The sequence below is a fragment of the Sapajus apella genome, unplaced genomic scaffold, assembly GCF_009761245.1.
Source record: "Sapajus apella isolate SASKATOON/1434 unplaced genomic scaffold, GSC_monkey_1.0 scaffold26, whole genome shotgun sequence".
NCBI lineage: Eukaryota > Metazoa > Chordata > Mammalia > Primates > Cebidae > Sapajus > Sapajus apella.
The window spans coordinates 25,270,783-25,286,718 of record NW_022436966.1 but is presented as its reverse complement, the minus strand read 5'-3'; the positions used below and the strand labels follow the sequence as shown (position 1 = coordinate 25,286,718).

General features: G+C 38.2%; 1 protein-coding gene and 1 non-coding gene across 4 annotated transcripts in view; both read right to left on the bottom strand.

Moving 5' to 3' along the window:
- FBXO11 (F-box protein 11) overlaps window positions 1–15,936 on the bottom strand; it is a 97,473-nt gene that overhangs the window by 31,756 nt on the left and 49,781 nt on the right. The gene's annotated exons all lie outside the window — the stretch shown is intronic.
- On the bottom strand, window positions 11,230–11,336 carry LOC116560730. The gene has a single exon (XR_004273113.1). It is a non-coding gene; the product is annotated as a U6 spliceosomal RNA (small nuclear RNA).

Sequence of the window (15,936 nt, the reverse complement as noted above, 5' to 3'; positions counted from 1 at the left end):
TAGATACAGGGTCTGAGACCAGGCTGGTCTCAGACTCCTGGGTTCAAGAGATCCTCCCACCTTGGCCTCCAAAGTGTTTTCAATGGGTCATGCGGCAGTGAACTGTGATCATGCCTCTGTACTCTAGCCTGGGTGGGTGACAAAGTAAGACCCTGTCTCAAAATCAATCAGTTAATCCATCCATCCATGAGTTCATAATATTTAAAAAAAAATTTTTTTTAAAGATTTGAAATAATCAAAGATTATTTGAAAATATACTAGTGAAAACCAACCCATCATGTTGAAAACTGGTAAATAACAAGAAATAAGCAAACAATTCTTCTTCCTCTTTTTTTTTTTTTCTTTTTTTTGGGACGGAGTTTCGCTCTTGTTACCCAGGCTGGAGTGCAATGGCGCGATCTCGGCTCACCGCAACCTCCGCCTCCTGGGTTCAGGCAATTCTCCTGCCTCAGCCTCCTGAGTAGCTGGGATTACAGGCATGCGCCACCATGCCCAGCTAATTTTTTGTATTTTTAGTAGAGACGGGGTTTCACCGTGTTAACCAGGATGGTCTCGATCTCTTGACCTCGTGATCCACCCGCCTCGGCCTCCCAAAGTGCTGGGATTACAGGCTTGAGCCACTGCGCCTGGCCCATTCTTCTTCCTCTCTTATATAAACTGAATCACCAGGTAGCTAAGTATTAGATGAGGGGAAGCTTCTCTATAGAAACATTCCAGTAATGAAGAGAGAAAATCAGAGAATCACCATGTTGCAATATTTAATGAGTTAACAGATTTAGCCAATGAGTATTAATAGTCTGTAAAATCACAAAAACAACCAGGAGATTATACTACCACCTATAAATAGCCTGGCCAAAAACATCAAACCTGAATCTGATCAAACTTGTAAGAAACTCTACAGGTCAAACTACCAGTTTCTTAACAAATTAAATCAGATGGGAAAAACAGTGGGAGAAAAGTAAAGCTTTATAAAGCACATTAAGAATGTACACTTTGGTATTCAAATTATTTTTTAAAAAGCCAGAAAATGACTATAATACAAATGCTTTTAGTGGGGAAGGAGAACATAATTAGAATGGGAAACATCAAAGGCTTAGTGGCTGATAAAGTGCTATTTCTTTTTTTTGAGACAAAGTTTCATTCTCGTCACCCAGGCTGGAGTGCAACGCAGGATCTTGGCTCACTGCAACCTCCAACTCATGGGTTCAAATGATTCTCCTGCCTCAGCCTCCCAAGGAGCTGGGATTACAGGCACCCCCCAGCATGCCCAGCTAATTTTTGTATTTTTAGTAGAGATGGGGTTTCAACCTGTTGGCCAGGCTGGTCTTGAACTCCTGACCTCAGGTGATCCGCCCACCCTGGCCTCCCAAAATGCTGGGATTACAGGCGCGAGCCACTGCCTGTAATCTAGCACTTCGGGAGGCCAAGGCAGGTGGCCAAGTGCTGTTTCTTGACTTGTTGGTATTACAAGGATAATTCCTTAATAATAACTCAACAAGCTCCGTATTTGCTTTATGTTGGTTTCTCTACCTGGCTATATTTTATAACAACAAAGGTATAAAAAATGGGGAGGAGTTTGTAAAAGTGTAATATTTTAAAGTAGAGGTTTTCCAGTCAGCTAACCTTGGGTGTAAAATTAACATTTTTCAGCCTAAATTTTCTCATCTGTTAAAGATGACAATAGTATCTTATAATTGAGCGTTGCTAAAAACTTAAATATATGTAAAACACGGAGTATGCCTGGGTCAAGAGATCGAGACCATCCTGGTCAACATGGTGAAACCCCGTCTCTACTAAAACTACAAAAAATTAGCTGGGCATGGTGGCACGTGCCTGTAATCCCAGCTACTCAGGAGGCTGAGGCAGGAGAATTGCCTGAACCCAGGAAGCGGAGGTTGCGGTGAGCCGAGATCGCGCCATTGCACTCCAGCCTAGGTAACAAGAGCGAAACTCCATCTCAAAAAAAAAAAAAATAATTAAAATAAAATAAAAAAAAAAATTTTTTTTTTTTTATTTTTTGTGGAGACAAGGTCTCACCATGTTGTGCAGGCTGGTCTCAAACTCCTGAGCTCAAGTGATCCTCCTGCATGGCATCCCAAAGTGCTGAGATTACAGGTGTGAGTCAATGCACCCAGCCCATAAATTTTCCATGTACTGCAGGAATCAGAAAAAGTAGCCAGTGTGATATGCCTAGGCATTTGTGGAACTCTGTCCCTTTATAGTCTAATATGTGTAATTCTACAAATGTTTGTATACTAATAATATGACTAGTAAATGTCCTATGTGTGACTGAAAGGAACACCTACACTCTAATTTTTAGAGTACGGTATAAACATGTCTAAAAGAGGCTAGCTCACTGTGTTGTTCAAATAGTCTCTATGCTTTTACTTTTTCACTTTTTTGAGGGTGGTGGTGGTTTATTAATTGGTTTCTGAAGGAAATGTGCTAAAATCTCCCACTATATTTGTAGGTAGTCGTCTTTTTTTTTTTTTTTGGCTGGGAAATTTCTGCCTTATGTGCTTTGAGACAGTATTATTTGGACAGATTCAAGATAATTATTTCTTCCTGGTGAATTATTCCATTCTTCATTATGTAATGGCTTTCTTCATCACTAACAATGCTTTCTGCCTTAAAAAATTATTTTTGGTCTATCAGCTTTCTGTTTTGGTTTGTATCAGTCTTTTTTTTTAATACTGTATTTTCAGCTTCTTGCTTTCATGGATTATTTTAGATTTGCTTTTTCTTTTTTTTCCTTTTTTTTTTTTTTTTTTTTTTTTTTTTTTTTTTGAGACGCAGTCTCACTCTGTTGCCCAGGCTAGAGTGCAGTGGCCCAGTCTCGGCTCACTGTAACTTCTGCCTCCCAGGTTCAAGCGATTCTCCTGCCTCAGCTTCCTGAGTAGCTGGGATTACAGGCAGGCACCACCACGCCAGGCTAATTTTTTTATTTTTAGTAGAGACAGGGTTTTGCCATGTTGACCAGGCTGGTCTCGAATGCCTGACCTCAGGTGATCCACCTGCCTCAGCCTCCCAAAGTGCTAGGATTACAGGCGTGAGCCACCATCCTGATCGAGATTTGCTTCCTTTTAACCATTTATTGTTAGATTTTTCCTTTTCAGCCAAGGCAAGAGTATCTGTCTACTCTAAAATTTAACCCATCTAATGATCTAATACCAATTTCCACAATTATATTTCCAATTTCTTTTTTTTTTTTTTAAGACGAAGTTTCACTGGAGTGCAATGGCACGATCTCAGCTCACTGCAACCTCCACCTCCCAGGTTCAAGCGATTCTCCTGCCTCAGCCTCCTGGGTAGCTCAGATTACAGGCATGTGCCACCATGCCTGGCTAATTTTGTATTTTTAGTAGAGATGGGGTTTCTCCATGTTGGTCAGGCTGGTCTTGAACTCCTGACCTCAGGTGATCTGCCCACCTTGGTCTCCCAAAATGTTGGGATTACAGACGTGAGCCACCGTGCCTGGCTATATTTTTAATTTCTAAAAGTTAATTTTTATTGTTTTTCATACAGATCTGTTATCTCATCATGCTTCATTTCCTTATCTCTTTAATCATTTCACTCACACTTTATATTCTTTCTTCTGACTTTGTTTTTGAGCGTTTGACTAGCAGGCACTTTTTCTAATCTCTATGCACAATTAGGGAAGTTATTTCAGGTTCTGGGCCACATGCCTGGGTCTTTGTTCTAGATATATTTTGCAAAGGCCCAAGGCCATATATCCTATCCCCATATGTGCAATAAATTTCAAACCCAGACCCCTTAGAACATATCCAGGACCAAAACCCTCGTGTGCTATTATACAGCAGCACTAGCTCCCACCTGCTGTTTTGATTTTATTTCTCTGATTTCTGACACCTACAAACTTTCCTCCTCTTCTTTCCTTCCTTAAATGTTTAGTTATTCATTTACAGTTTTGTTCTTATTACATATTTCTTTTGTTTGTTTTGTTTTGAGACAGGGTCTCACTCTGTCACCCAGGCTGGAGTGCAGTGGTGAGATCTCAGCTCATTACAACCTCCGTTTCAATCAAAATTGAACGGAGCCATTACAACCTGGCTCAATCAAATTCTTCCATCTCAACCTCTGAGCAGCTGGGACTACAGGTGTGCACACCCCCAAGCCCCGTTAATTTTTGTACTTTCTAGAAGATGGGATTTTGCCATGTTGCCCAGGATGGTCTCAAACTCCTGAGCTCAAGTGATCTGCCCACCTCAGCCTCTCAAAGTGCTGGGATTACAGGCATGAGCCACTGTACCCAGCCCTTATTGCATATTTCATTTTGGTATGTTTGGAGTATGCATGCATGTGGGTTAATGTCTACCAGCTTGTCTACCATGCCCTCAGTAGTCAGTCCAATTCTACAACACTCAAAAGTACATTCTCAAACTTTTCATCCTATACAACTCCCTCTTCTCTCTCTCACCTTCACCTTTCAAAAATCTGTAGATCTTGATTACTATAGAAACCCACCCACCACACCCTAGAATCCTTTTCCTTCTCTCTAAGCAAATATTAAAGACCAAAAAGTAAGGAATTCAGAGGTAGTAACAGGAAAGAGAAGGTATTCAGCTGCAACCTAAAACATAGAGCAAATAAATTCAAGAAGCTACGTGCATTAAATCATGAATACCACAGAAATCTCAACTTCCCATTTGTAAACACTGTCCTAAAGCGCTCATGAGTTATTTCTTAAAAAAATTTTTTTTTTGAGATGGAGTCTCAGTCTGTTGCCCAGGCTGAAGTGCAGTGGCATGATCTTGGCTCACTGCAACCTCTGCCTCCCGGGTTCAAGCAATTCTCCCGTCTCAGCCTCTCGAGTAGCTGGGACTATAGGCACATGCCACCATGGCGGCTAATTTTTGGTATTTTTAGTAGAGACAGAGTTTCATCATGTTAGCCAGGATGGTCTCAGATCTCCTGACTTCATGAGTTGCCTACTCGGGCCTCTCTAAGTGCTGGGATTACAGGCGTGAGCCACTGTGCCTGGCCACGTGCTCATGAGTTATAAAATTACTGTTTTGAACTCTGTGCTGAAGAATATGTTAAATTTCTATATCGTTTTCATATTAAATTACTACTGACTGTTCTAACAATCAAGTACAGTGACAAAAAGTACTTAAAAAGAGATCATTCTGTGAGGATTACTTGGCTACTACTGTGATAAGCAGCAAAAGAGAAAGCTTATATCTCTAGTCATTTGGGTTCGCTTCATCTTTTGAACTCTTGTAGTACTGAATATGTACCATGTATTTCTTACTATACACCTTAGCTGCCTTATGTTGTATTTACTTTTTGTTATATGCCATACTTCCCTAACAAAAATAGAAGCTCTGAGGGCAAGGGCCCTCTTTTATATTCTTCAGTGTTTAGCCTGGGGCCTAATAAGTACTCAATAAATATTGATTACCATTTATGGAGAACCCTTTGATTTTACTCAAGGAAGTTAGTTCTTCATAGAAGCCATCACTGATAGTGGCTATGATGGCCTTATGTCCTACTTTACAGAAAAAAAGTAAGCCAGGCAAGAACTGCCTTAACTTCCTTCCAACCTCCAAACCCACAAATACATTTACATGTACATCAATTATTTTTTGTTCCCTCCTGAAATTACGGAGAAGTATTCCCCAAGACATACTTGGCATACATAAAACAAAAAAATATTTGTTACATTAAAAAAAATGAATAAAGCCAATTATCCATGATAGATACGCCAAACTGGCTCCAACCCAAAAAACATGAAATCATAGATTAGTTATGGTTTTGTGCTAACAAGAGTAAAAGTAAGACCTTAAAATAATTTTGGCTAGGCATGGTGGCTGACACCTGCAACCCTAGCACTTTGGGAGGCCAAGGCGACAGATCACCTGAGGCCGGGAGTTTGAGACTGAGCCTGACCAACATGGAGAAACCCCGTCTTTATTAAAAATACAAAATGAGCCAGGTGTGGTGGCACATGCCTGTAAATCCCAGCTACTCGGGAGGCTGAGGCAGAAGAATTGCTTGAACCCAGGAGGTGGAGGTTTCGGTGAGCTGAGATCGCGCCATTGCATTCCAACCTGGGCAACAAGAGTGAAACTCCATCTCAACAACAACAAAAAAGTTACAAAAATTTTTAATCTTATAGTTTTCATTTTTACATCTAATATTAATGCTAATGTTCAATGTCAAGTTGTAATCAAAGACTCCTACAAAATATCTCTACCAAAAATGTTCAATGTTAACCATAATTTACAGAAAAATTTTAGTTAGAAAAAAAGTTTTAGACCAGAGATGTCCACCAGAAATAGAACACAATCCATATATGTAATTTAGCTACACTAAAAAAGAAAAGAGTGAAATTAATTTTAACATATTTTAACATACTAAATTGAAATATATCATTTCAACATGTAAATATAAAATTATTAAAATTATTACTGAGATATTTTACATTTTTTTCAAACTAAGTCTTTGAAATTAGTATGTATGTTTAACACTTATAGCATGCCTCTATTCAGACTAGGCATATTTCAAGTGTTCAACAGCCACATGCACATAGTAGCTATCTCAACTGGACAGTGCAGACACATACAGGCCCTTGTCACTTAAAGACAAAAGCATGTTCTGAGAAGGGTAAGTGTGGTGGTTCACACCTGTAATCCCCTGCACTTTAGGAAGCCAAGGCGGGCAGTTCATCTAAGGTCAGGAGTTCAAGATCACCCTGATCAACAGGGTGAAACCCTGTCTCTATTAAAAATTTAAAAATTAGCCGGGTGTGATGGTGGTCACTTGTAATCCCAGCTATTCAGGAGGCTGAGGCAGGAGAACTGCTTGAACATGGATGGTGTAGACTTCACTGAGCTAACACTGCATCAATAGCACTCCAGCCTGAGTGACAGAGCAAGACTCCAACGAAAAAGAGGAGGGGGAGGGGGAGGGAGGAGGTAGAGGTAGAGATGGAGGTGGAAGTGGAGGTGAAGGAAGGAAGGAAAAAATGCCTATCTAAAGATAGAAAAAGGTACAGTAAAAATATAGTATCATGGCTAGAGGCGGTTGCTCACACCTGTAATGCCAGCACTTTGGGAGGCCAAGACGGGAGGATCACTTGAGGTCTGCAGTTCAAGACCAGCGGTCAACATGGTGAAACCCCATCTCTACTAAAAATACAAAAATTAGCAGGGCGTGGTGACCCATGCCTGTAGTCCCAGCTACTCAGGAGGCTGAGGCAGGAGAACGACCTGAACTCATGAGGTTGTAGTAAGCCAAGGGTACACCACTGGATTCCATCTCAAACAAAGAAACAAAATACGGTATCATAATCTTTTGGGACCACTGTCATGCACAGTCGGTTGTTAATGAAAACATTGTTATGTGGTGTATGACTGCGTTAGCAAGAGTGTGTGTATATAAAAACACACACATACACATATATATTTTTCACTAATCCTTTATACACATATATATTTTTCACTAACCCTTTATCAGTTATCTTAAAGCAGAGATCCCCAACCCCTGTGGCCAGTTAGGAACTGGGCCACCCAGTGGGAAGTGAGTGGTGGGTCAGCAAACATTACTGCCTGAACTCTGACTTCTGTCAGAGGCATTTGATTCTCAAAGAAGCGTGAACCCTATTGTGAACTGTACATGCAAGGGATCTAAGTTGTGCATTCCTTATGAGAATCTAATGTCTGATGATCTGAGGTTAAAAGTTTCATCCTGAAACCATCCACCCCTCCAGGTCCATGGAAAAACAGTCTTCCACAGAACCGTCATTGGTGCCAAAAAGGGCTGGGGACCACTGTCTTAAAGGATAAGAAGTTAGTGTGCAATTTTAAAGTATGCTATTTGCACACATACATAACAAAATTTATTTTATAATTTCTAAATTTTACTACAAATCCTATGCTATGAATACAATACAACCTTCACTATTAGTAGAAACTACAGAAGTAAGTAAAGGCTTCTGGAAAATAAACATGTTTCTTTAATTAAAAATAATCTTTGACATCTTTGATAATAAATGTAGCACTGAAAATTTATTTTAGGATTCAAGTAAGAATCCTAAGTGTCTTGAGTCTATCTATTCTGAGGCTGGCAGAATACTTTGATTTTTGTATAACTTTTACCTTGAAGATTTGCAAAAAACTGTACTATTTACTGGCTGGGGTTTAAAGTCTATACATTTTAGGTTATAAAGTAAGAGAGTAATTTACGTAATTTAATTGACAGGAGGTTTTTTTCCCCACAAATACACAAATTCCAATTAACTTACCCATAGTCACATCAGATTGGAAACTTAGGCAAATCTGTGCTACTAACAACTTTGTGTTTAGAAACAGCTCCCAGTCTCATAGTGTAAAGGAACCACACTTGACAACTGTTTCTAACACAGTTGGAAACTACCACAGCTTTTCTCTAGCTGCTAAAAAAATTCACAAGTGGAAATCGAGACAAAATTTAAATACTTTTGAAGTTAAATGGTTTACTTAAAATTTAAATATTTTATAGTAGGGAGCCCAAAAATAAAGTTATTATAAAAAAACTCCTTTTTAAAAGCTTGACTTGCTGTAAGCAGATGTTTGATTTTATTTTACATGTAGTTACAATTTTTAAATTATTTATTTAGGATACTGTTATATAACAATTCCATTAATGTATTCAGTTATTCACACATACACACTCTCTTTCTCTTAAATTTTTGCCACCCGAAAAATCATTATACTTAAAATGACTCAGAAAAATGCATTTTCATTACTTAACAACAATCTTCAGAAGCCAAATCTTGCCATGCACTGTGCTAGGTATTGGTGAAACAAGTCAATCAAAGATAATATGGTATTTGCTATTCAACAGCCTAAGAGAGAGAGAGACAACTGAACAGGCAATAACGATGCAGTGTGTTACATGCTGATATGGATAAGCAGAAAGTATTTCGGGAATATATAAGAACATCTAATCCAATCTTAGATGATGTCTGGGTGTTGGTATAAGGTTTTCTGAATAAAGTCCAAGCTGAGAAATGAATGACAACTGGGAGTCAGTCATGCAGAAGGAAGGGTGTGTGTGAAGACTTGAAAATGTTCATCTCCAGCACAGGTATCAAGGAACTGCCAGCTGCTCCATATGTATGGCTATACGGTGTAGCAGAGACTAAATTATCAAGGCTGTTACAAACACATTTTCTAAATATAAATTTTTATAAATTACAATAAGTATAAATTTTCTAAGTCTAAAGAATTTAGACTTTATCTTAAAAACAAGGGATAGTCACTGAAGGGTATCAAAAAGAACAGTACTATGTTCTGATTTGGGTTTTAGGAAGGTCACCCAAAGTAAAAACAACTGGAAATAGCACTGGTGGGAGAAGACCAGTAAAGGAGCTACAGCACAATATAACTCAGAGAGGAAGGTGGCTACAGTAATAAATATGGAAAACATGGATATATGAGATACATTACAAGGTAAATCTCATAAAACCTGATGAGTGGATACAGTGGGCTGGGGAGTGGAGAAAAGGCTGGAACCAAATTAATGTTGATTTGGGCAATCCAATGAATGGTGGTGCCATGTACTAAGGCAGTGATTTTGGAAGCTAAGAGGAAGGGGAAAAAAGATGAGTTACGGTTTGGATTTTGAGCTTTGAGGTACCTGTGAGACATTCAAGTGGAAATGCCCAATATAAAACTTAAGTATGTAGATCTCAAGCGTTAGTCATTTGGGTTGGAAATAGAGAATTTTGTCACTCTGAAAATACACTACACTAGTAATGGGGAGTCAGAAAGCATAGATTAGCTTTCATAATTACATATGGTACAATACTGTTTCATGGTAGACGTGCCATTCAATATTTGAGAGTTAGCCATGTGATGTAAAGTGGACTGTTATCTGTTGATGTCAAAATTAACAATACTCCATATAAAAAATGTCCACAGATTCATGAATTTGAAACAAATTTTAAAAAATAAGTAAAATATGTCTGTGGGCCCAGAATTGACAAAAGTTCATAACTTTATTTGATTAAAATTTCCAACTGACAACTACTAATTCAAGGATTAAAGTTTCTTGAGAGTAACTTAACTTTATTTTAATTCTTTTCTGTTACATATCACATTCTGTTCTCTTATGACATTTTCTCTCATTGCTTTTGGGAAAAGGAGTGTAAAACAATCTCTCCCTAGAATGGAGCATTAAAAAATGTTTTCTTCCATTCTTATATTTCTTCCTCTACTTTTTCACGTTCAGTATTTCCTAACAGTCAAATTTCCTAAAATACATACAATAATTTTCTATTTTAACAAGGAAGAAAAAAACTATTTTTAAAGTTACTAACTTCCAAAAATTTAACATACCTAAATTCAATCCAAGTTCAATTGGACAATGTAATTCAAAAGTAGTGTTATATACCCAAGTAGAAGTTGATATGACCAGAGTATCGAATATGTCATTAATTTAAGACCAGAATGACCATAGCCCCAAATTAACAATTAAATCAAACCTAGCTTTTTTTTTTTTTTTTAAGCCTAATCTTGGATTCACAGACATTATCAACCAAATGCTATTAATTTTCTTCTCTTTTTGAGCTTGCTCTGTTGCCTAGGCTGGAGTGCAGTGGCATAATACCGGCTCACCACAACCTCTGCCTGCCAGGTTCAAGCGATTCTCCTGCCTCAGCCTCCCAAGTAGCTGGGACTACAGGTGCATGCCATCATACCCAGCTAATTTTGTATTTTTAGTAGAGACAGGGTTTCACTATGTTGGCCAGGCTGGTCTCGAACTCCTGATCTCATGATCCACCTTGCCTCGGCCTCCCAAAGTGCTGGGATTATAGGCATGAGCCACTGCGCCCAGCCTATTAATTTTCATCTGTTTATAGTCATTGTGAATATAAAGGTCCACCACTGAGGGAACTGTTCTAGTTGGGGAGTGAGATATGTAAACAAATAATTGAAGCAATATAGTAACTGCCATACTATGGACACACGCAGGTGTTATGAAAGTATAAAACAGGACACAAATCATCATATGCACACAGCTTAAAACAATTTAGCCTGTCCCTAATTTTCTTTTCACATGAAATTTAAAAATTTCTAGAAATGTCTTTAGTTTATGGGCAAGGAGTATAAGAGCAGGAGTATGAAGCATGAAGAGCAAAATGAAAATATGGCTATTATATTCTAATAAGCACTAAATGCTGAATCTTTCCCTTTATGAATTCACACATGAAACAACTTTTTAAAAAATATGTAACACTTCACAAATGTGCATGTCACTCTTGGGCAGGGGCCATGCTAATCGTTTCTGTATCAAGAAACCATCTTATTGAAAGAAGAAAAATGGACCTCACCAGAGAGAGAAGAGGATGGTGGGCTCAGCATCATCAGTTCTCTTTCATACTCCCATAATTTAACGATAATTTCTGGTACTGCAACATAGTTTCTAGTAATGTTTTTTACAAATCAAGATATCACCCGACAAGAAAAATATTAACTTGTTTTATTGACGGGCAGTTCAGACCATTAAGGTTAAGTGAAATGTGTAAGGTCAGAAAGCCAGTAAGTGGTAGCAAAATAATTTTTAAGTCAATGGACTCTAGATGTAACGTTTTTATTTTTACTTTTCACTACAAAGTAATTTGGGTGTCTTTTAGAAGTTTATTATAGCAATACAAATGATGATGGATGATAATAATGATAGTAATTCAAATAAATAGTACTATTACTGCTGACAGTGTACCTAACACTTACCGAAAACTTAACATGTGCAGGCACTACTGTTTCAAGTGTTTTATACGTGTATCAGTTCATTGAATCCTTGCATCAACTTCATAAGGGACATATTATTATTCCTATGTTACAGATGAAGAAACCAGGCAAAGAGAGGTTAGGCAACTCATGCTAGGTCACAAAGTATTAAGCAGCAGAGGCAGAATATGAAATCAGATGGTTAAGTTCCAGAGCCCCATATATATATATTTTTTAAATTTTGAGACGGAGTCTTGCTCTATCACCAGGCTGGAATGCAGTGGCATGATCCTGGCTCACTGCAACTTCTGTTTTCCGGTTTCAAGCAATTTTCCTGCCTCAGCCTCCCGAGTAGCTGGGACTACAGGCACGCACCACCACGCCTGGCTAATTTTTTGTATTTTTTGTAGAGACAGGGTTTCACCATGTTGGCCAGGATGGTCTCAATCTCTTGACCTTGTGATCTGCCAGCCTCGGCTTCCCAAAATGCTGGGATTATACACGTGAGCCACCGCGCCCGGCTAGAGCCCCATACTCTTAATCTCTGTTATCAAATTCATTTTACTAATACTGGATATATTTATTAGGAGTATATTAGCCTATAAAAAAATACCACAGAATGGGGCACAAACCTTTTGGAAATGTTTAATCTGAAGGCTTTTTTTGAGACGGCATCTTGCTGTGTCACCTAGGCTAGAGTGCAGTGGCATGATCTCAGATCTCTGCAACCTCCACCTCCCGGGTTTCAAGCCGTTCTCCCACCTCTGCCTCCTGAGTAGCTGGGATTGCAGGCGCACGCCACCATGCTGAGCTAATTTTTTGTATTTTTTGTATAGACAGGGTTTCACCATGTTGGCCAGGCTGGTCTCGAACTCCTGACCTCATGATCTGCCTGCGTTGGCCTTTTTAAGTGCTGGGATTACAGGTGTGAGCCACCACACCTGGCCCAAGAATTTTTAAAAGATAAAATAATACTTTTCCATGTCATATCTTATTCAAATATATAGAAATACCACAACATTAAATTAGACCCTTCGTTTTCTTAATAGGTAGCTCCTCAGATGTTTTAGTATTGTAAATATTAATATGTGGAGACAGTACAGCACAATGACTAAGGATACAGGCTCAAAAAAGTCTGGCTCTTGGTTAAATTCCTGGCTTAGTAACCATCCTGTTATCTTGCACAAGTGCTTTAACCTCTTAAGTTCCTTCACTAATTTTCAATTCATCTATAAAATGGAGATAATCATGGTGCTTACCATATAAAATTATTGTGAAGATTAAGTAAGATTGGTAATACTTAACAGTACCTGGTAGAGATGACCTCTCAACATTAGCTATTATCATAATTGAGGTGGGATACTGAAAGTTAGCAAGGTCCACTCAAAATATATTTCAAATTCCAGCTGGAGGCTTGTGCTGACCGCAGATAAAAATGAATACTGTTCCCTTTAAAGTATCAGTGGTCATTTGGAGAGGCTATAAAACTATTCCCACAATCCTGCTAGTTTCAAAGTATGTGTCACATTAATTTTTTCCTAATTATAAAAGTATGTTCACTTAAAAATTTTGAATAAAGAAAAACACACAAAAGAGAAAACAGTTACTCAAAGACTTAGAGTTTATCCTCATTAATGTTTAAGAATATTCTTTGAGCAATGCTTTAAACAAATTATATAATTTGAGACACTATGTACTGCCTGGTAACTTTTTCATTGTTACTGTATCATGAATATGAAGTAAGTTCATGATGCATGTCATAAAGTTTTTTCTGAAACGAACAGTTTTCAACGGCTACAGGATTATCAATGTCCCACAATTCATTTAATCAGTCCCTTGTTATTAGAGTTTACTTAACCAGTTCCCTGTTATTAAGGTTTTCTGCCTTGGCCATAGTTGTGAACTCTTCAATCATGACAAATTTATCCTTTAAGAATAATTATGATTTTTGACATTATTTAAGTCACTCAGAATCAAATGACTTATCAAGCCAAGACATATAATAGTTGACATTAAAGTACTTATTATAAAGCTGTTATAGCATCAACATATATTTTATTTGTTACAACCACCATATCCATTTTACAAATGTAGATACTGAAGTTTAGGAGAGATTAAGTCAAACAGTAAACAGCAGGGCTGAGATTTGATTCAGAAAGCCACAGCTTTAACTTCTGTTCTGTTTGACTTCTCCAACAACGATAACAAAATCAACAACGCAACCAATAACACCAGCCAACACCAATAATGGGCAGTTAACATTTATTAACACACCAGGCACTGTGATAATTACTTTATTCCTATAAAGGAACACCTAGTTGTTATTAGTCCAACTTGCCAATTGTGTTCCCAGGACTTTTTTTTTTTTTTTTAAACCTAACTATACCTTTATTCACTGTGGTCCTACTGCTTATAACACCCCCCTCTTTTCTCTCTACTTAATGTTTATTGTTCAGTCAAATCTCATGTTCTCCATAAAGTCTTCTCCAACTTTCCCATTTTAGACTTTAATTACAACTTGCAAAAAGTCAAATCAAATATGGAGTATTAGAAAGAAAACTATTGAATACTGCGGGAAAACTGAATAAAATTAAAATAAATAACAGAAAACTATACCTAGCTGTATGACTTTGGACAACTCAATTAATCTCTATAGACCTCAATTCTTTGCCTGTAAAATGAGAGGGACAAACTAGATTAACAGTTCTCAAAGCATAAATTAATTAGAATTATGTGGAAGTTTGGTTAAAACACAGATTGCTGGCCAGGCGTGGTGGCTCATGCCTGTACAATCACCTGAGGTCAGGAGTTAGAGACCAGGCTGACCAGTGTGGTGAAACCCCATCTGTACTAAAAATACAAAAATTAGCTGGGTGCAGTGGCATATACCTATAATCCTAGCTACTCGAGAGGCTAAGGAGAATCTCTTGAACCAGGGAGGTGGAGGTTGCAGTGAGCTGAGATTGCCCCACTGCACTCCAGCCTGCCCGACAGGGTGGGGGAGGCTCCATGCCATCTCAAAACCAAAAACCAAAACACAGATTGCTAGGCTCTACCTCCATAATTTCTGATTCAGAAAATTAGGGAGGAATGAGAACTTGCAATGCTAACACATTCCCGGAGATGCTGTTGATGGTAGACCAGGATCACACCTTGAGAACACACAAAGAAAAGTCCTGAATACCAAGGTAAAATAACTGGTCTTATTCTGTTTTCTGTTTTTAAGTGGAAATTTTTCAATTACTGTTGTAACATTTACCAAACCTTTTGGTTTTGACAGCAATGTATATATAAGAAACTAAGGCAAAACAAGACTCCTTCAATAACAGCAATAAATTAGAAAAAAGGCCTGGATTATGGGTGGTGGTAGTTAAGAATAGGGACGAAACAAAGTAAAAACCTAAAAAAATTACAGCTCAGTCACTCACCCCTGCTAATGTTTTTGCCATTATCCACAGGAAAGCTGTATATAAATATATATCCTATTATCTATAAAACAGAACATGAAATCAGGAATCACTTTCTGGAATTGTGAGATCACTATATCATTGTTAGGGATTTAGTGTTCAAGTTACTTTCTTAGTACATTTAAATTTCTAATGTTTAAAAATAAAAATTTGGGGGAAAATGACAGATTAGTTAGACTCATTTTTTGTTTGTTTGTTTTTGCAACAGGGTCTCACTCTGTCGCCCAGCATAGACTGCAGTGGCACGATCCCAGCTCACTGCAGCCTCGACTTCCAGAGCTCAAGTGATCCTCCCACACACACCTCAGCCTCCTAAGTAACTAGGATCAAAAGCGCATGTGTGTTTTTTGTAGACATGGGGTCTCACCATTTGCCCAGGCTTGTAGGTAGACTCATTTTATCTCTGAGACTCTTTAATGTACGTAAGAAAATGAAGATATAAATCCCTACAACAAAGAAAACTGTATGGACATCATCAGTATACATAAGAATTTCAACAGATTTCTGGAACAAAAATAAAGGAACGTGGCCAGGCGTGGTCCCAAGCACTTTGGGAGGCCAAGGCGGTCTGATCACCTGAGGTCAGGAGTTCGAGACCAGCCTGAACATGATGGTGAAACCCAGTCTGTACTAAAAATACAAAATTAGCCTGATGTGGTGGCACACACCTATATTCCCAGCTACTCGGGAAGCTAAGGCAGGAGAACTGCTTGAACCTGAAAGGCGGTGGTTGC